Source organism: Mustela erminea, chromosome 14 (genome assembly GCF_009829155.1).
Source record: "Mustela erminea isolate mMusErm1 chromosome 14, mMusErm1.Pri, whole genome shotgun sequence".
Taxonomy (NCBI): Eukaryota; Metazoa; Chordata; class Mammalia; order Carnivora; family Mustelidae; genus Mustela; species Mustela erminea.
The window spans coordinates 56,017,505-56,038,118 of NC_045627.1; the positions used below are offsets into that span (position 1 = coordinate 56,017,505).

General features: G+C 41.0%; 2 long non-coding RNA genes across 2 annotated transcripts in view; one reads left to right on the top strand and one right to left on the bottom strand.

The window, feature by feature from the left end:
* LOC116573652 overlaps positions 1–19,979 on the top strand; it is a 101,241-nt gene extending 81,262 nt beyond the window's left edge. Inside the window, exon 3 of the long non-coding RNA XR_004278911.1 lies at positions 19,733–19,979. This is a non-coding gene — a long non-coding RNA (uncharacterized LOC116573652). The remainder of the gene's footprint in view (positions 1–19,732) is intronic.
* Positions 5,519–14,831, bottom strand: LOC116573654. Its single transcript, XR_004278913.1, has 3 exons — positions 14,770–14,831; positions 14,477–14,602; positions 5,519–5,598 (listed from the first exon to the last, which is right to left on the bottom strand). It is a non-coding gene; the product is annotated as an uncharacterized LOC116573654 (long non-coding RNA).
* Positions 19,980–20,614: the final 635 nt, after the last annotated feature.

Below are 20,614 nucleotides of genomic sequence, written 5' to 3' on the forward strand. Positions count from 1 at the left end.
TTCCTTTCCTTAGACAGAATTGCCTCTGTAATTTCTTCTTTTTACTGTTAAAAAGAGAAAAAGAAAAAGAAAAAAGCAGCAGAAGGAATCTAGCTGGAGACTGCAGCCCGGGTGTTCCAGAAGACAACTGCTGTCATCGGTCGTTAACTGCGGTACTGCCATCATTTCCCCACAGATTGGAAATCGACTTTTCCTCTCAACATTTTCCTCGGTGGCTGGGGAAATTAACAGATTCAGTGATTTTAATGAAATGACCATTTAAACGTCAAGTACTGGCCTCAAAGAGAAACTAGAGTTTTTTCTGAAGCATCTCTTTCCTGAGCCAAGTTCTTGCATCATCTAAATGGTTCCACGTGTGAGTGTGAGTGTTTAAATGCCAGATCATTCAAACGCTGTTCTTGATATAAATTTTTGCATCAAGAAGTCTTGCACGTGATTTAAACTGTAGCCTATTTAATGACAATCAATAAGGGAAATATGCTCAGTGGTGTTAAACTGCTGTTAACTGATTGGAGAAATCTGGAAAAAAAATTGCATGCTAGCCGTATGTAACTACTCAGGAAAAAGAAAGGGTTTCCAAGGAAATGAATCTTGTTCTCAACCATTATGGTGAGTTTTGGAACATTCAAGAATCTTCCAGTGGTTACTGGAATATTGTAGCAATATGAGTGACAAGTTAGGATGAGCAAATAGCCTCCATGAGTACAAGTAACTGGATTACGGACATGAACAGGCTGACTCTGTTGATACCAACATTCTGTAGGAATGCTTGACAATACTTTGAGAACATTTAAAATGTGCCCATTCCTTGTCCCCACAATTCCATTTCCGAACATATATCCTAATGGAATTTAGGAAGCATGCAAAGATTCATTTACAAGGGCGTTCACTGTAGAATAGCACTTCTTTTTTTTTTTTTTTAAGATTTTATGTATTTATTTGACAGAGAGATAGAGATCACAAGTAGGCAGAGAGGCAGGCAGAGAGAGAGGGGGGGAAGCAGGCTCCCTGCTGAGCAGAGAGCCCTATGAGAGGCTCGATCCCAGGACCCTGAGATCATGACCTGAACGAAAGGCAGAGGCTTAACCCACTGAGCCACCCAGGCACCCCTAGAATAGCACTTCTAATAACCATTTGTGTCATTGGGAACATCTGGTGATCAGAATCACTTCTTCAGGAGGTAGATTTGCTTTGGGACCTACTTTACATTTGAACCATTTTAGTAAGGATACTGAGTAACAATCCTTAGAATCCTTTTCAGTAGATGGTGGTACTGAGAACCAAATCGTCAGAAAGAAAAATGAAGGGAACTCCAGTAAGGAAAAGTCTCCTCCATCCTCATTCCTATATTTGTTGCTGGTAGCCACAAAATGTCCTTAAGTTCTGTGAATGGGACTAGTGTTGTACTCTCTTTTTACCTCTATTATGCCTGGAGTCCAGGAGTCATGATATGGATCAAAGAGCAAATAGCCATGTATTATGGGCTATAATGGAAGACAAACCATATCACCCATCCTTCAGATGCACCACTTTTATAATTTCCAAAGAATGTTATTTCTCAACCGTTGCTATGCCTGCTAATTGGCAAACTGGCACACAGCCAATTTGTACATCTGGGTTTCCTGCTACCACTGTGTCCCAAAGCTTATGAACTTTAACCCCATCAATGCTTATACCCTTATTACTAAACCTGTATCACCTTTTAGATATAGGTCTTTAGAGGCGAGTAAACTCAGAATGAAGGTGACTGAAGTCTGGAGAAATAATTTCCATGGAGATGGGGTTAAAGGACCTTGCTTTTGTGTGAATTAATAATTCATTGGTTTGGTTTGCTTTGTTCAGACTGTGGGTATAGTTCATGCTGCATGAGTCAATTTCAGATTTTCATTTCACTCCGAATTATGTAGATTTTGCATTCAACAACAAACTTTTTTTTTTTTAAACTAATTCACTGTTCCAATAGAAACCTACTGAGCTGAGTAGACCCCAAAGTAAGTGCCTCCAAAATTCCCAAAGTACTACAGTAAATTTCCCATGGCATCTCCTTATTAACATGCTCAGTCCTCTCAAGTTCTCAGTCTTCCACATGGGCCAAGTTGAAGGGTTTATCTTCCTCTGTGATAGTACTTTGTAAAACCTTCATCATAGCGCTTAGGGTATTATAAGGGCACTATTTGTTTTGTTTTTTTGGTAGTAGTAGACTTTGTGCTCCTTAAATAAAGATCACTTATTCATCTTTGCACATCCCAATCCTCTGTGTACCATAAAATAGGCAACCAATGGGTTAAATACATGGGGCATGAATGAGGAGATAACCATGAGAATTGGACATTCTCCTTGTGAAGCAATGCCATAGGATGGAACGACCATTTACTGTTAAGGGTAAACTTAATGTCTGTACTGGCAGTGATAAAAAGCAGGAAAGGAAAGCAATGATATTTTATAGCAGCCATTTAATGATCTATAAGGCTGGAAGAAAAGCTGGATTTTTTTTGCCCTCTATTGTGTAAGTCAATTTGATCAAGAAGATACCTTACAGCTCTTTGTTGGGACATTTTTATGCATATGCAGTAAGTGCTCAATCTCGTCAGATAACTTTTTTCAATAAAATTGCAGCTAACTTCTGCACAAAGCTGATACCATTCTGCCACTCAGAAATCTTACACCGTATCAGTCACTGCACCAACCACCAGCCAGCACACCCAAGCTCGTCTGGAGCAATGAGCAGTCAGTCGGTAGTGGATTTTATTTCAAAACCACAGTGTAATTTAATAAGCTTTTACTTTCTTAGGCACTAGATAAAACACTGTTTGAATGGATCATTACTAAAAAAAAAAAAAAAAAAAAGTAGTCTTCCTGCATTTTTTTCCTCTTCTACTTACATCTCTTTATTTCCCCATCATCTGAGGCTTCAGTATTCACATATAATTTAAGGAGAAAATGTCTTATAATGATAGGATCAAGGAACTAGAAGGTAGCCTGAAATTCATGTGGTAAAACACATTGGGTTAAAAACTTATCTTTAGCTCTAGGACTTGGGAGGGAGAAAGCTAGACACTTCTTCATTCTTAGGAGGCCAGCTCAATAGCAAAAATATGTGAAGTGTAAATTAAGTGTCAGACAATACACTGGATTCCTGGTGGGTGTTGGAGACAGAAAGATGAATGAGTTGAAGTGGCTTTGCTTGAGGGGTTCAGAGACCAGAAGGAGAAACAGACAATATGATAAATGATAAAGACATCCATAGGGGACTTTGGGACCCTAGAGGAGGTATAGGTATGGTTCCATTTCTTTTCTTTCTTTCTTTCTTTCCTTTTTTTTTTTTTTTTTTTTTTTTTTTTGCTTTGGGATTTTATCACTTGTACCTAAGGGGTACATATTCCTGGCTACTATGGTCTCTCAGTCCCAGTAATACTGCTCATCATTCCCTATTCTTTGTGACCTACACAACCTCTCTCTTGGGATCCAGGGCTATGTGCCCGTCCTTTGATTCCTGCCCTCCTCTTGGTTGAGGGGCAGTATGAATTTCTGTTGCTGGACTACATCTGGAAACTCAGGGTTTTGAAACTGGCCATCTGGCTCATCTGGTTGCACATTTCTGGACTTTTCACCCAGGTTTCTTCTCTGTCTCTTCCCAGGTCCCAACCACAGCAACTCAGTCACAGAAATCTGTAGGCAAGTTGGTGAATGTAGCTGCTGGATAGGGACTTAGGTCTCCTGCTTTTTTAAAGTCAGTGGATTTATTGTGATGTCAAGGACCCCAAGGGGACACCTAGCCCTCTTCGGTTGCCCCTTGATAAGGCTGAGGAGGTACAGTAGAATGCAAATGTAATTAAGCAAGTCATTTTATATTTACTGAATGAGCATTTCTTCGTCACTTGGGGTTGTCAAATACAAAGATAGGAATTGAAAACCCAGAAATGCCCTCATGTAATGGATAGCCAAACAGGGGAATGAAACCAAATAGTTAACATGGCGCTGTCAAGAAAGCTAAATGGAGACTTGGAAGGGGCACAGGAGGGAGCTGGAGAGCTGAAGAAATTTCCACAGAAGGGATTACATTTCAGCTGGGTCTTAAAAGACAGTACTTCATCAAGAAACATGGAGCATGTTCAAAGGCACTGGCATTAGAAACAACGCAATATAATTGGGGAATGACATTAATGTAGCTATGGGAGAAGGATAAGTTTCAAGTGATTGACAAGCTTTGCACTGTCTTCCTCCTGCCTGTGCATTCCCTTAGTTAGTTTCTCCTCTCTTCAGTGGAGATTTCCCATTTCCTCTCTTCTTGCCAGAGGTCATAATTGTAATAACTCACTACTGGCAAAATGTTAATTTCAACATGTTTTTGGGAAAAAATGTTACATTTCTAACTCTGACCATGGAGGCTAAACTTACGTTATTCAACGGATCTGAAAGAACTAATACAATTTTTTAAAGAAGAGTGATTTATTTACTTGAGAGGAGCAGGGAGAAGGAGCAGAGGGAGAGGGAGAAAGAGTTTTAAGCAGATGGTACTGAGCGTGGAGCCCAATGCAGAGCTCGATCTCACAACCTTGAGATGACAACCTGAGCCGAAACCAAGAGTCAGTTGCTTAACCTACTACGCCACCCAGGCACCCCAGAACTAATACAATTTTTAAAAAAGTGAGATTTATCCAGCAGTTTACAGCGAAGGAGTAGCTCAAACATACCTGGTGTGTCAGATTTCTAGTTTCCATCATACAGCAGCCTATACACAAGTATAGACAAGCTCTAGTAAGAGATGTCACACCCATAAAATGGCCTTGACAGCTTCTAATCATCAAGGAGAGCCTTTGTGTTCTTAAACTGAAATACATGATGAGTAAGAAGATGATTCTTACTATAAGCATTCACACTTTCAGAATTTCAATTTTTCAAGACTGAAGATGAACAAATTGGAAAGAGATGGACTAAACCAGTGATTCTCAAGCCAGATGTCTCTCAGAACCACACATGGAACTTGTTAAAAATAAAGGGGTGGGTGAAGATCTGGAAATATATAAATTTATAAAAACATAAATATAAATATATATAAGTGTGTGTGATATGTGTGTGTGTGTGTGTGTGTGTGTGTGTGTTTGGTAATTCCACAGATGACTTGGTACACAGTTACATTTGTAAATTCTGGGATTCAATGACTGCTTGTGGATACACCCAGTCATATGGCTGTTAGGCAATTTTCTGGGTAAATAACTAAGTGATGTAAAAAATCCTTCCACCTATTCAAGATTGTTGCCTATGAAAAGAACTTGTTGAAATAGAATGCCCAAATGTTTTAATTGTCAAAGATTGTTTTGAAAACCATTATCATTAAACTCTAACCATCCTGCTAGTTCAATAAAACAAAACATACACCATATATACAAAATATATGGTTCAATGTAACAAAAACCGAATCCATAGCTCACCTGTTGTTTCTGTTCTTCTCATTCCTGTTGGTAATACTTCTGTTACTTTGGGCCCCTAATTCACAAATGCCTTCTACCCCCAGGCAAATTCATGCAGGAATGTGCTATTATTAGTATAGAGTTACCTTCTTTGGGTGGAAGCAGGTGTCTTTAAGTTGTACAGCATCTATAAGAATTAGAGAAAAAAGATTAACTTTCTGCTATTGTCAATTCACACATGGTTGGTTGTTTAAAAAAGTACTGTGTTAAGACATTGAACAAAAAAATTATGAGGTTTATAATAGAAAATCAAGTTAAACATGAACTCTCAAATAACATAAAATGACATATGTGATTTCTTTAATGACACTTCAAGTGTGTATACTGAAGGAAGAACCAAGAGGACCAAACTCGTGATGTCTAGGTCAGTGTCCTCCCCTGCAGAGAATGAAGGTAAACAAAGGAGAAAAGCGTTTTGGAGAGACAATTTTTCCAAAGCAGAAGGCAGGGGGGTTGTTGCCAGAAAATATAAGGTGCCTGGCAGATAAAAACAATACCGGTCCACTATAATTAGAAATCAGATTACATTGTGATTTATTTGTTTCCCTAAAACTACAATTAAAGTAGGGGTACACAAAATAAGCCTGTTTCATTTAACTTTGTGTTTGAGATGTTTTTTAGAGTGGAACACCAAGGTATGCATACACTAGCCACTTGAAAAATACAGGAAGCAAAAGAAGAAGGTGTGTAGGCAGGTATTTTCCAGCATGAGAAAGCTGTGTTGATATGCTTCAAAGAGGAATATTGTTTCTGATGTATGCTACATTAGTTGGGAAAATTATTATAAAACAGTATGGTTTTGTCAGTGAAGTGCTAAGATTTGCATGTGAGATGAAAATGAGTGGTTGTTTTGGTTGCTTTCCCAATCAAATCTACTGTTCATTTGTGTCAAAGCTGTTTCTATTAAAGTAAGCAGAATCAGACACTCTACTTTCAGTGAGTAACAAATGCAGTGAGAAGTTGCAAGTTCTTATGTGCCCGAGTATAAGCATTTTCTATGGGCATCATCTTGCAAGGCCAGCAGTTTGTCCAGTAGCAACAGTTTAGAAACTTACTTGATGACCAAGCCACCAAATAGATCCTAACCCCATTTCGCTCTTCTGCTCTCTTTACTCTAACTTTGATTCTTTCATTTTTCTTTCATATGTTCTCTTCCCATTCAGCACAGTAAAACCCATACAAAACAGGGCCTGGGTGGCTCAGTTGGTTGAAAGCCTGCCTTTGGCTCAGGTCATGATCTCAGAGTCCTGGGATCGAGTCCCACATGGAGCTCCCTTCTCAGTGGGGAGCCTGCTCCCTCTCACTCTGCTGCTCCACCTGCTGCTCAGGCTTGCTCGCTCTCTCTCACTCTCAAATAAATAAATAAATAAATAAATAAATAAATAAATACTCTTAAAAAAAATCCATACAAAACCCCATTTTCCATTCTTCTCGCCTCACATTACCTATTTTCTCTATTTTATTACAGTAATCACCTTTTCTTGTTTCTTATCTTTTCCTTTTTCTCCTTGCCCCTCAAAACCCCAATTACTTTCCATTTCTTGTCCAGATGAATGTGGAGTTGGAGAAGTGTACTGAAAAAAGGGTTAGGGAAAATTAAAAAAAAATAATAATGAGGGACAAAAAACAAAAGAGAATAAATGAAAATTGAGAAAAGAAAGCCCAAAAAGAGTAGGTTGCTTTGGAATAAAAATAGAGACTAATGCAGGACTTGCACTTTTGAGACTAAATAGAAGAGGTCATGGTCACTGGCTATTTGCAAAGCTTTTAGGCTGCCTTCTGAAGGCAAGCAGATATGTGGAAGGGAATTCCTCAAAGTGTCTAAAGTGATAGACACTCTCCACAGTTTGGAAAGTAGCTTTTTTTTTTTTTTTTTTTTTTTTTTTGAGAGTGCGAGAGAGCACAAACAAGCAGGAGGGGTACAAGGAGAGAGAGAAGCAGCCTGCCAAGCAAGGAACCCAATACAGGATTCCATCCCAGGACTCTGGGATCATGACCTGAGCTGAAGGCAGACACTTAACTGACTGAGACACCCAGGTGCCCTGGAAAGTAACTTTAATATAAAGACCCCCAGGTGGGATGTGGGAGGAACAGGGAAATAGAATAATGAGTTTTGACACTAGAATAGAACTTGGAAATGTAGAAAAATGAAAAGATATGACAAATATTAAAAATAATGTCATTGCTTAGATATAACATTGCTTTCTGTGGACAAAATTTTCACTGAAAACATAAAAGTGGTCATATTTTTGAAGAATCTTTGGTTATAAAAGTGTAAAGGTTTAATAACTGTACTTGGGGTTTGCTCAGTAATTTTGTGAAATTCACTTTTACATTTAATAAAAGAAGCAAATAGAAATTGGTGTCTAAATGTAGACTTCAAAAAAGATGGTGGTTTTGAGGCATATACACCCTAAATTCACAGGGATTTGGCAACTCTGACACATCTGGAGGCCTTTGTGGGAAGAAGCGAGATTTAGTACACCAGCAGAAATAAGATTTAATTTCAGCTGTAATACACACTTGTCCTGTGACTTGCACAAATTGTGGGTTTTGTTTGCAGTCTCTCAACTGTGAATTGGGGAGGAGATAATGAGCAGAAGCAAGTGGGCTTATCTATGAAATGGATTTCAATAAATAGTAAAGCTGTACAATGTGAGGCATTCTTAAATATCCAACATATGTATTCATATTAGGTGGGCTTTTCCCCAAATCCTTTTCTTGTTAATTTCTATGTTGATTGCATCATTGTCAGAAAGATGGCCTGCATGACTACTGGTTTAGAATGTATGGAGATTTTCTTTCTAGACCACTAACTGGTGAATTTTTCTGTCAAGCTGCCTTACATACTTGAGAATAATCTGTATTTTCTGAAGCATTTTCTCTCTCTAATCAAGTTTGGTGACTGTTAATCAAAGGTATTAGAGCTTTTTTTGTTTGTTTTTCACTTTGATTTTCTGTGTAAAAATCTCCCACAGTGATTGTGGGTTTGTCAAATTTTGCTTGTCTTTATCTCAGTTTTGGTTTATATATCTTGAAACTATGTTGTTAAGTATATAAAGGCTCACAACTGTTAAATTTCTGGTGGATTACACTTTACGATCAATAATAAATACTCTTCTTTCTCTTTTTGAAGGTTTTTGTTTTGTTTTGCCTCCCAGTTAATTCTGTCAGAAATTAAAATTGCTGTATTTGCCTGCCTTTCAGTGGTGTTGATTCACAATATTGTTTCCCCTTCCTTTATTTTCAAGCTTTCTGTGCCACTGTCCTAGGTCTCTTGTGGACAGCCTAAAGGTAGACAGTATTTATTTCATCAGATTCTTCAAGCACTTTGTCTTTCATAGAAGATTTTTATTCAATCACCTTTATTATAATTTCTATTATATTTGGCCTTAATTTCATCATATATTTCTTATTCTTTGTTATCTAGTTATTATGATTTCTTATTTTTCTTTCTCATTTTTCTGTGCTCTGTTTTTTTTTTCTTTGAGCAATTTTTTCCTTTAGTGGTTTGGAAATTTTATCCCCTATTCCATTTCTCCACTGATTCTCTTCACTTTTTTTTTTTTTTTAATGTCCCACTGATTTTTTTTTAATTAAAAAGAATAAACCTTGTATTCAATTATCATTTACATACGGAAAACAGTGCAGGAGCACTTAGGTGGCTCAGTCGGTTAAGCATGAGACTCGATTTTGGCTCAGGCCATGATCTCAGGGTCCTAGGATTGAACCCCTTGTCCGCCTCCATGCTCAAGAGGCATCTGCTTGAGATTCTCTCCCTTTGCCCCTCTTCTCGCTCATGCACACTCCTTCTCTAATAAATATTCTTTTAAAAAAGTGTGCAAATAAATTTTCACGAGTTGAATGCCTGTGTGTTACCAGAACCCAGATCAAGGCATGAACAATGAACAACCCACAGTTCCTCTCCAGAGATCCTTCCTGGTGACTATCCCTCTGCCTGGGGAACTTTGTTCTCACTTTCAAGACCCGAGATTAGTTTTGCTGATTTGTGAACTCTATGTAAATCCAATCATACTCTTGTATTTGGCTTCTTTTGCTTAACATACTGCTTCTGACATTTACACACGGTATTTCATGCAGCCATAATTTGTTCATCCTCATTGCTGTGCAGCATAGAGCATGCAGTATTTCCCTGAATATCTCTGCAGGTCAGCTACCCAGTTTACTGTTCACCATCCTTTTGAGGTGTTTTTTGCCTTTATAAATAATGATGCCATGAACCTGCTTGAACCTGTCGTAGAGTGAGTACATGATGCATTTCAACATGGGAAGTGCATCTCAGCATGGAAGTCAAGTGTCACACAGTCCATGTACGTCCAGCTTTAGTGGGCTTCTGGTAGGTCTAGTAGAACTGTTTTACCACCAGTTTCCCAGAATGGGTGGACCATGGTATACTCCTCAGAATCCTCAGTTTGTGTAGGAAAGTTTCAGTTGTTCTACATCCTCGCCAAAACTTTATTTCCATCTTTTTCCATTTTGGTCACTGTGGTGAGGGTATAACAATATCACTTTGGAGTGGGAATTTTCATTGCCTTGATGGCTATGAACTTGAAGACTTTTTCATCTTCACTAGTCATTTGGATATCCTCTTGTGTGACTTCTTTGCTAATTTTTCTATTGTGTTATCTGCCTCTTTGCTTATGCTTATGATATGTAGAATATCTAAGGATATTCAACATATGAGTTACATGCAGATATATGTATTGCAAGTTTATTCTTCAGTTTTATGTCTTGGTGAACAGAATCTTCCACTTTAACATAGCAAAATTTATAACTCCTCCTTTATGATTAGCCCTTTTTGCTTTCAATTTATGAACTCTTTACTTACTTTACTTGAAAAAGATACTTTATTCTTAAAATTTTTTAAAGATTTTGTTTATTTATTTGAGAAAGAGAGAGAGATAGCAACAGAGATAGTAAGAGTGAGCCCAGGAAGGGGGAGAGGGAGAAGCAGGCTCGAGCTGAGCAGCAAGCCTGACACAGGGCTCTGATGCCAGCATCCTGGGAACATAACCTGAGCTGAAAGCAGACGCTTAACCGACTGAGCCAGCCAGGCGACCTTATTCTTAAATTTTTTTTTTTTAAGATTTTATTTATTTATTTGACAGACAGAGATCACAAGTAGGCAGAGAGGCAAGCAGAGAGAGAGGAGGAAGCAGGCTCCCTGCTGAGCAGAGAGCCCGATGTGGGACTCAATCCCAGGACCCTGAGATCATGACCTGAGCTGAAGGCAGCGGCTTAACCCACTGAGCCACCCAGGCGCCCCTTAAATTTTTAATACACGTATTTAATCATATTTTTCTGGGAATGCTAATAGTTAGAGCAAGAATAAATTTACTTCCTTTCTCCTCTCTTCCATGTTGAGCTGTCCTGTCAACTTAGATTGTTACTGTCTCTTTTTCTATTTTATGGTAGTTATTATTCTATTTTACTTCATTTCCACTTATTTTCTTAATTATATGATTCCATTTTATACTATTGTGTTTCTATTTTGTTTCTTTTTCCATTTTCTATTTTTATTGTGTTCTTTTTCTATTTTTATTTTCTATTTATACACAAAGTAAATCTTAGAGTTCATCCTGATTTATCTTTGTATATGTATTTTTCTGCATCTATTTATATCTTTACACTGATGTGACTACTTCCCCAACACACATTTCCAGTACTCCAGAAGGCTCCTATATATAACCCATTCTACTAAGATCTAGAGTGGTTTATTACACATCAATTGATAGCTGATACAACTCCCTCATACATATTAATTTACTCCAAGAACAGACATAGTTTTCTTCCTTAACATTTCAGAGCACATAGTGTATTAACCAAGATAGGCTAGATTATACTGAGTTAACAAAAAAAAAAAAAAAAAAAGAAAGAAAAGAAAAAAAACAAATGTGAGCAGTTTACACTAAAACACTTATTTCTTTTCATGCCACATTTTCTGTTCATCTTGGTCATTCAGAACAAAGCCTGAGGGAGATTTTGTTCCAGTGTGAGTTTCCACATGTTTGGGTTTTATTAGGGGGCACCCCACTTTCAGTACCAATTTCTGGGTTAGTCAGGGTAGCTTAAGTTAATTTCCTCCCCTTGATTTCTGCCTCCCCTCCTCTGTTTTGGTATTTTATTTATTAACTTTTCAAAAAGATTTTATTTATTTGACAGACAGAGATCACAAGTAGTCAGAGAGAGAGGAGGGGAAGCAGGCTCCCCGCTGAGCAGAGACCCCCCCCCCACCACCACCACCACTGCAGGGCTCGATTCCAGGACCTGAGATCATGACCTGAGCCGAAGGCAGAGGCTTTAACCCACTGAGCCAACCAGGCGCCCCTGCTTTGGTATTTTAGATACTGGGTAGTTCTAGTTTTGTATCTAAACTTTATGGTCTCTGAAGCCAAGTTTCTCTTGTATTGAAAATGGATACCCTGCTGTCCCTTGTCAGTGTAGCTCACCAACTGTAACAATACAGCACTCTGGTGGGGTGAGGGGTGCCAATGAGGGGGGAGGCTCTGGGGTAGATGGTTTATGGGCAATCTCTATACTTTCCTCTCAATTTTGCTGGCAACCTAAAACTGTCAAAAAAAAAATAGATCTACAAATAATAAAGAAAATGGATATCCTGTTGTTACCCATCTTATTAGGGTAGCTGTGAGAATGATGTGATTATGGGTGTGTATATAAGAAGATCAGAGTGTTTTTAAGACATCTGCAAATTCTCTAATTCCTCTGCCATCAAGACATGGAGTGTATGTCCCTTCTTCTCAAACTGGGACAGGGCTTTGTAATTATCTTGATGTATAGAAGGTGGCAACGTGACACTTGAAGGCTTCTGAGTCCATAATGGAAAAGGCTATGCAGTTTCCCTCTCTTGGGGGTCCCACTCTGAGATTCTTCAGCTGCCAAATTAGATGTCTAGCTCATGCAAGGGCACCATTTGGAGAGATCTGAGAGAAGGAGACAGAAAGATAGATATAGATAGATAGACGGATGATAGAGAAAGATGTCTGAACTCTAGTTGGTACAGTCCGCAACTTTTGAATCTTCTAGCCCAGGTACCCTATGAATGAAGAAGTTTCCAGACGGCTGATGCCCTAAGCACTGTCTGCACCTGTATGTGAGAGTCCAAGGATGAACAACCCAAGAGCCCAGTCAACCCTCAGAACTTTGAGAAATAATAATGTTAAATCATTGTTGCTTTATGCCATTATTTTTGTTATACAGGATAACCAGAGCAGGGCTTACAAGGTATTATTCTAAGTATTTCTAGATCGACTTAACTCATTCAATTCTCACAGCTCGATGATGTTTCCCACTTTACATTCTAGACAGCTGATGTATAGATAAGTTAAATGCATCAGGATTTTTTTCAAATAAACTCAAATATGGTAGTATAAAATAATGACTCTGCTGATTTGGGTCTGGCTCACCTGATCTTTACTGGCCTCATTCACGCATCTGAAATTTGCTGTTGGCTCATTGCTGTCTGGGGAGTCTATGATGGCCTCACTCATATTTCTGGCATTCATTCATTGTCATTGGGGGACACTGGGGTGGCAGAGCCATGTTGTCTCTCATTATCTAGCAGGCTCTGGACTTGTGTAGCATTCTAGGAGAATGAGTAGAGCATTCAAGGGCTCCCGAGGCCTGACCTCAGGATGGGTCTGGTGTCATCTCCACTGTACTTTGTTCATTAGGTCAGGTCGCAGGGCCATCCCAGAGTCAAGGTGTGAGGAAAATAAAATTCTCCTGTTGATGGCAAATCATATTGCAAATGGTGAGCTACAAAAGAGGAGATTCTTGGGCCACTGTGCAACAACACATCCTCTGACATAACTTGCCCACTGTTACCCAGGTCATAAGTGACAGAAGCCAGATCTGAACCCAGGCAGTAAGGCTCTGGAAGGCATACCACTGACTACGACACTGTACTGAGTAAAGGAGAGCTGTTATTGGCTCTTGGGGAAAGTCATCTTAAAAGACAGGCTCCTATATCAAATCAGGAGCCTAAGGCTTTCATACCATGGTGGAGCAGGGTTCAAATCTTTGCATGACCACTTTGCAGCTCTTTGTTGTGGGGTAAATTACTCAAACTCCTTAAATCTCAATTTCCTCATATTTGTAAGATTAAATAAGATCATAAGGTACAGGCAATTCTGCTGTAATGCAACATAGGCATTTCTAAAAACCACTGTGCCATGCAAAATTGCACAATAAAAACCACAGGGCTCATGGAAAAAGTGAGGTTGAGGCATAACACCAAGCCATCGATGACACACATTAAAACAAAGAATAAGACCTTAATGAAAATGGCAATGCAATTTTACATGATTTATGGTGAATATATGAACATTACAGTAAATGTGGCTTCATATTAGAAAAAGGACCCGGGCTTTGTGTGTGAGATCGGGTGTTGGCAAGGGTTGCAACTTGCGAGCAATTATGGAGTGGTGGATGGGTGGGGGTTCTGAAGTCAGATGACATATGGAGACGCTGGGCATGGAGGAGCTGCCCCATGACAGGTGGGGAACCGAGACAGTTGGTAGACATCTGAAGCATGTGCGCGGACGCTCGGCAGGTGTTCTTAAGTGGTTTCAGCTGAGCAGAGTTTTTTGGTTTTACCTAGTATTTCTTCCAGAGAAAACTGTGCATAAAAAAGTGAAATTGAGGGACACCTGGGTAGCTCAGCGGGTTAAGTCTCTGCCTTCAGCTCATGTCGTGATCTCAGGGTCCTGGGATCAAGCCCCACATTGGGCTCTCTGCTCGGCAGGAAGCCTGCTTCTCCTCTCTCTCTGCCTATCTCTCTGCCTACTTGTGATCTCTGTCTGTCAGATAAATAAATAAAATCTTTTTTAAAAAAAGTGAAATTGATGTTATTTTCAAATGGTTTCCTAATATAGCAATCGTTTTGGAACACGTTTGGGTTTTCAAAATATGCATTTGAACAGAATTGACTGTAGAGCTGTTAGCATATGTCTAACATTTATTACCTCTCGATAATCATTAGCTCATCACTGTTAGCCATGAAGACTCGCCAAATGTCAAAAAAGAGATGTAACCTATTCAGCAGCATGAATGCACGTGAGGCGAGGATGGGTAGGTGTCCAGCAAGGAATCTAGAAAAACAAAGGACAGTGAGCAAGAACTGTCAATGGGTTTCCAGCACTGGCCAGAGGATCCAAGTGTCCCGTCTTACTAGGCAGGTAAATTTCAAAGTCAGATCCCATGATGGCAGTCATAAAGGTCAGACAACTTTGTCCTCCTGCTCCCAGTCTGCACTTACCCAGTCACCCTGTGATTGTGAAGTTCCTCCTCGTGTTGTTAGGAGGCTGTCTTCTCTTGCTGACATAAACATTCTGAACCTCTTGGCAGTTGCATTTCTTAGTGTAAATTGCTAAATTGGCACTTGGTTTCGTACATCAGTCTCTTGTAAATTCCAGGGATTAATCAAGTACAAGCACACTGACATATTCCATTTTCTGGACCTGCAAAGCTGAGGAGCAGATGCTGGAATGCCATGACCCCACGAAGAGACAGAATCCTGCCAGGCTTGGCAGCTGCCTCCCAGATGACATAGTTGCTTGCTCTCTGACTGTACGGAGTACTGGCGTGGAACTGCCCTACATCTAGATGCACACGTGTGGGGACAGACATAAAACAGGCTCTCCTGAAGATTCTCTTATAGTAGCCCCAGTTTCTTTGTTCGCTAGTAATTAGCTTCAGTCACTGGGCTCTGGACCTCAAGGCACTGCATCTTCACTTACGAGGCTTGGATTCGGGAGAGCTGACTTTGAATGGATTTGCACCTGCAAATACTGATTTTTCTCTTTCTTCAGGGGGTAAATTACCTTAGAAAGAAAAGGAGTATGACATTCAGCTGTCTATTCTCTATTCATTTGGAACCAAACCTGAGCTAACAAAAGCACACATGATTAGTGTCATCAAAGAGAAGTTAGAGTGAAATAGACTCTTTTCTTCTTTTGCTTCATAGCAATACTGTCAGACGTCTAACTCCACGATTGGGTCTGAAATGCACGGCTTGTGAAGATGCCAGATTTGTAATCTTGTCTCTTACCGATAGGGAGAATCTGTGGGCTTTACCTATGGAGGAACACATACTATCACAAATAAACCAAAGATGTAGGCGGACATTTGCTGTCAGTTGAAGGCAAAAATAATTGGCCAATTAGGTAAATCGGAACCGTGACCATTATCTGAAATCTTTCAAAACTTGTAAAGTTCAACGCTATCAGTATCTGTCATCTCCTAAGAATACCTTAGTATTCAAACTAATTCAATTGTGGTTTGCATATTTATAGGACAAAACATCAGTTCTCTCTGGTTGTATGCATTGTCACTGTCTTTAGGTATTCCCTCAAAAGCTGTTATTTGTTCAACAAACATTTATCAAATGTGGTAACGAATTCCAGGCACCATATTTTGTACTAAGGATATAACAATTGTATAATCCTTGGTCTGTAAGAGCTTGAAGTTTGGTTGAGGCAAAATACAAATAAATCAATACTTGTTATGCAATTCCTTAATTTATGTATTCAACAAATCTTTATTGAGCACCCAGGTGCTAGGAGTTACTCTGAATACGGGGAGTGCAATCATGAATCTGGGGGACAAGCCCTCACCTTGGAAGGCTTGTATTGTAGGAAAAAGTGAATGAGTAAGTACAAGTAAACAAATAAACAAGATGATCTCAGGTGGCTGTAAGTGCTACGAACAAAATAAAACAGGGGGAATTAATACAGAACAAGTAGGGAGGGTAGTATTACTAGAGCAGCTTCCCTGGGAGAGTGCCATTTGTGCTGAGATCTGAATATCAGGGAGTGGCCAGCTGTGAGGATCTGGGGGAGGCGGTTTCCATGGTGGGGGGCAGCAATTTCAAAAGCCCAGAGAGAGCAAGTTTGGCCTGTTTGGGGGCACCCCAAGTGAGCAGTGTGGCTGCAGCAGGACTGGGTAGGACACGGGGTCAAGGATGGAGGCAGGGGCCTCAAGACCTTGGTAAAGCATTGCAGTTTGAACATAAATAGATAGAAGTTCCTGGTGGTCACTGAACATTGGAATAGCCTGACTCGTGTTTTTAAAAGATCATTCTGGCAGATTTGCACAGGGGCTAGATGGAAGCCAGTGGACATAGGGGAATCTGCTATAATCCAGTGGGGACATGGTTATGGCAAAACACAGTCTCTGCAGTGATTAGGTGACACGGTAATTGACGCTAGAAAAGGGGCACAGAGGTGCAGTGCAGCCACTGGGTGGCTCAGTGGGTTAAACCTCTGCCCCCGTCTCAGGTCATGATCTCAGGGTCCTGGGATTGAGCCCCACATTGGGCTCTCTGCTTGGCGGAGAGCCTGCTTCCCTCCACCCCTCTTGCCTGCCTCTCTGCCTGCTTGTGATCTCTGTCTCTCTGACAAATAAATGAATAAAATCTTAAAACAAAACAAAAAAACAAAAACAAAAACAAAAAACAAAAAACTGGGCTCCTGGGTGGCTCAGTGGGTTAAAGCCTCTGCCTTCGGCTCAGGCCGTGATCCCAGGGTCCTGGGATTGAGCCCGACATCGGGCTCTCTGCTCAGCAGGGAGCCTGCTTTCTCCTCTCTCTCTGCCTGCCTCTCTGCCTACTTGTGATCTCTGCCTGTTAAATAAATAAATAAAAATCTTTAAAAAAAATTAAAGAAAAATGCTGCATAGAATCGCTTCTCAGCCTTTTGGTTAAGATCAAGTGAAAAGCTGCATAGGAAAAGAAGCACGAGAGCACAGATGCGAGGAGGAGTAATGTCCACATGGAGGACTAGCACCGTGATTGGCACACATCCATAAAGGGTCAGAAGGTAAACGTTTTAGGCTTTAAGGGCTACACGGTTACACCTATTGCCACTAGTCAACTCTGCTGTTATGGCTCAAAAGCAGCCCCAGACAATGCACAAATGAGTGGGTGCAGCTGTGTTCCCCTAAAACCTTATTTACGAAAACACGCAGCCAGTGGCTGTGCCTGTAGGCTGTAGTTGGGCCACCTCTGGTCTAGGGTTATTGTCTCTGGCAGGGATGAGTTTTTTCTTCTCCTCCCTTGTGTCTCCTGGCATTTCTCTTCATCCTTACTCTTCTGGTTTTACCTGAACTTTGAGAACTGAGCTATTTTTCCTACATTATTTGAATAATTTACGGTGACATCAGCTATGATATCTCCAACCCTCTCTCAAATCCACTCAGATGATTAGTCTGATGGCCTGTTAGAGATATATGGTCTGAAACTTGCCCAAGACTCACAGTAGCTTCTTGGTGAAAAGCCCATAGCAGTCTTCATTTCTTACTGGCTGCTCTATCTTCCAAGTTGGCTTTCTGGCACCGAAAGTGATTGATTACAATGATATTGGAGTCACATTTTATTAGTCATTGTCTTCAGCTCCTGGATCAAACAGCAAGTTCTACTGACGCTTCCTCATAAAACTTTCTACCCACTTCTTACCCTCTACATGGGTGGGGACCCAACCAGGACAAAAAGTCCCACTGTATTTAACAGTGAACAGAGTGACTTGGTGTCACCCGTGATGAGGCTGACAGGCTACCCAGGGAGCAGTAAGCTCTCTCCAAGATTAGTCACAGTGAGAAGCCGCTGCCAACCCCAACAGGAGCAGGGTGGGGACAAAGGAGGGAACCAGGCTTACTGGCGTCCAAGGGCTGGAGTCACCAGTTGGCAGGTAGAATCCACAGCAGGCCTACTTGGCAGGAGCTGGAGCCATAAGGAGAGATGACCATCGCTGAGACAATGCCCAGGACCAGTGAAGTAGAGGACAAAACAACTAGAATTCATTCTTTCTCCTGCTCCACAATCCCCTGCTTGTCCTATCACTGGCTAAACTGACACAGAAGCCAGCTGATGCAAGGGACCGAGAACAGTGGGACCAAGCAGAGCAGAGGAAGGGCAAGGAGTGGATTTGGGGTGAACAGACCCCACACCCACTCATCCTCTCTTCCTTTTGCCAGCAGTGTGCATCAGGGAGACTCCCTGTCCTACTCCTGTCTGACCCTGATGGCACCTCACCAAGTCCCCTTTGCTAAACTGACTTATTCTTCCTGCTGTGGTCTTCCATGTGATCCAGACTTGGTCATACCCCTAGCCAACTTGCATGGCTGAACTGAAGTCACGCCTCTTTCTCGAAATGTTTTGGATTACTCCAAAACTCCCCAGTAGACTATTCCTTTGGAAACAGTGCTTTACTTTGAAACCAAGTATTGTTTCCAATAAGACCCAGATAATTGATCAGATATTTTCCTATACTGGATCTAAACATTTCTTTCAAGTATAGTTTTCTCAAGTGCAAGGACCATACCTTCTATATCTTTGTATTACCATGGGCCTACTGCATAGAGAGGTATAAGTAGGGGCCAAACAAATGCTCATTGACTGAGTAGATTTAAAAATGACAGACCCCTAAAAGTAAGAAAAGAATCTCATTTTCCTAGTTTACAGTATCTTGAGTAGTTACAAAGAGACTCTTGTAGTCAGAAAGATAACTTGGTTGGAATAAAGGTTTGCAGAGATAACAAAGTGTGAAGGAGACTTGAAATCCTTTCCAAGAAGGAAAGCTGAGTGGAAAATGCACATATATGCACGCGCGCACACACACACACACACACACGCACACACATATACACATACAGTGGTTGCCAAGGGCAACCATCAGGTTGACAGAGAGAATAACAGGTCCTAGGATCAGAGAGTGCTCTGGCTGCAGACAGAGTGAAATATACTGATCAGGGCGCCTGGGTGGCTCAGTGGGTTAAGCCTCTGCCTTCGGCTCAGGTCATGATCTCAGGGTCCTGGGATCGAGTCCCGCATTGGGCTCTCTGCTCAGCAGAAAGCCTGCTTCCTCCTCTCTCTCTGCCTGCCTCTCTGCCTACTTGTGATCTCTCTCTATCAAATAAATAAAATAAATAAAATCTTAAAAAAAAAAAAAAGAGGGGGCACCTGGGTGGCTCAGTGGGTTAAGCCGCTGCCTTCGGCTCAAGGTCATGATCTCAGGGTCCTGGGATCGAGTCCCACATCAGGCTCTCTGCTCAGCAGGGAGCCTGCTTCCCTCTCCCTCTCTCTGCCTGCCTCTCTGCCTACCTGTGATCTCTGTCTATCAAATAAGTAAATAAAATCTTTAAAAAAAAAAAAAAAGAAATGTACTGATCACATACAGAACAACGAACATATGCAGTAGTTGGTCTTACACGTGTGTTTTTAAGAGTTCTTAGAGGGGCAGCTACCGGAGAAGTCTCCTGCACACTCTCTAAGGGACCCACTATCAAGAGGCATGTTTGTCAGAAGGAAGCCTGCTTCACAATCAGTTTCCCCAGGCCCAGACTGCCCATCTGTGATGTGAGCTGTTTGGAGGAAAAGAGTTTGGAATTTGCCCAACCAAGCACCAGGCACAGACTGCCTCAGAGCCAGAGGTGACCCAAATTTCCTCACCATTCACAGCCGAAAGGACAGCCTCAGGTGAGCTCTCCCTGGATGGCCTGGGATATCCTCCTTGGGTGAGTCAGCATTCACACTTTGTAACTTTGTGTAAACATTCTCCTCACATCTCCGGGAGCACACACTACCCAGGCATCTTCACTGTATCCTTGGACAGCCCTTCCACATCTCACACAGGTACCCCTTGTAGAAAGACCAGAAGCAAGTCTTCACTGGTTTCTTCTGGTGACTGATATCCTGCAAAACCAGCCTCCAGCCCGCCAGCCCTTGGGGTGATGGCATAAAGATGTAACTATGTCAGTAAGATCTCAGTGACTCTACTGAGGGAACTCCCTCTGAGAGAGGTACCTGCCCTTCAAGAAACAAAGTCATAGTGCTCTTCCCAAGACACAAAGAATGAGAGTCTAGTGATCTGGAGGAGGGCATCCTTGACTCCAGGTGGCACCGGGAGCATGACAGAAATGGTGGCAGTAGTTTGGTTTATATACTGAGATATCACACAGCCTTCTTTAATGTGATGACCTGGGGACATCTGAAGGGAGATTGCTTGTATCCCACAACTTCTGAGACCTAGGAAACATTTGTATTGTGTATATAAGTTCTTTGGTGGATTCTTGGAAATACTTGCGGAAGGTCAACCTTCCTCTCTGGG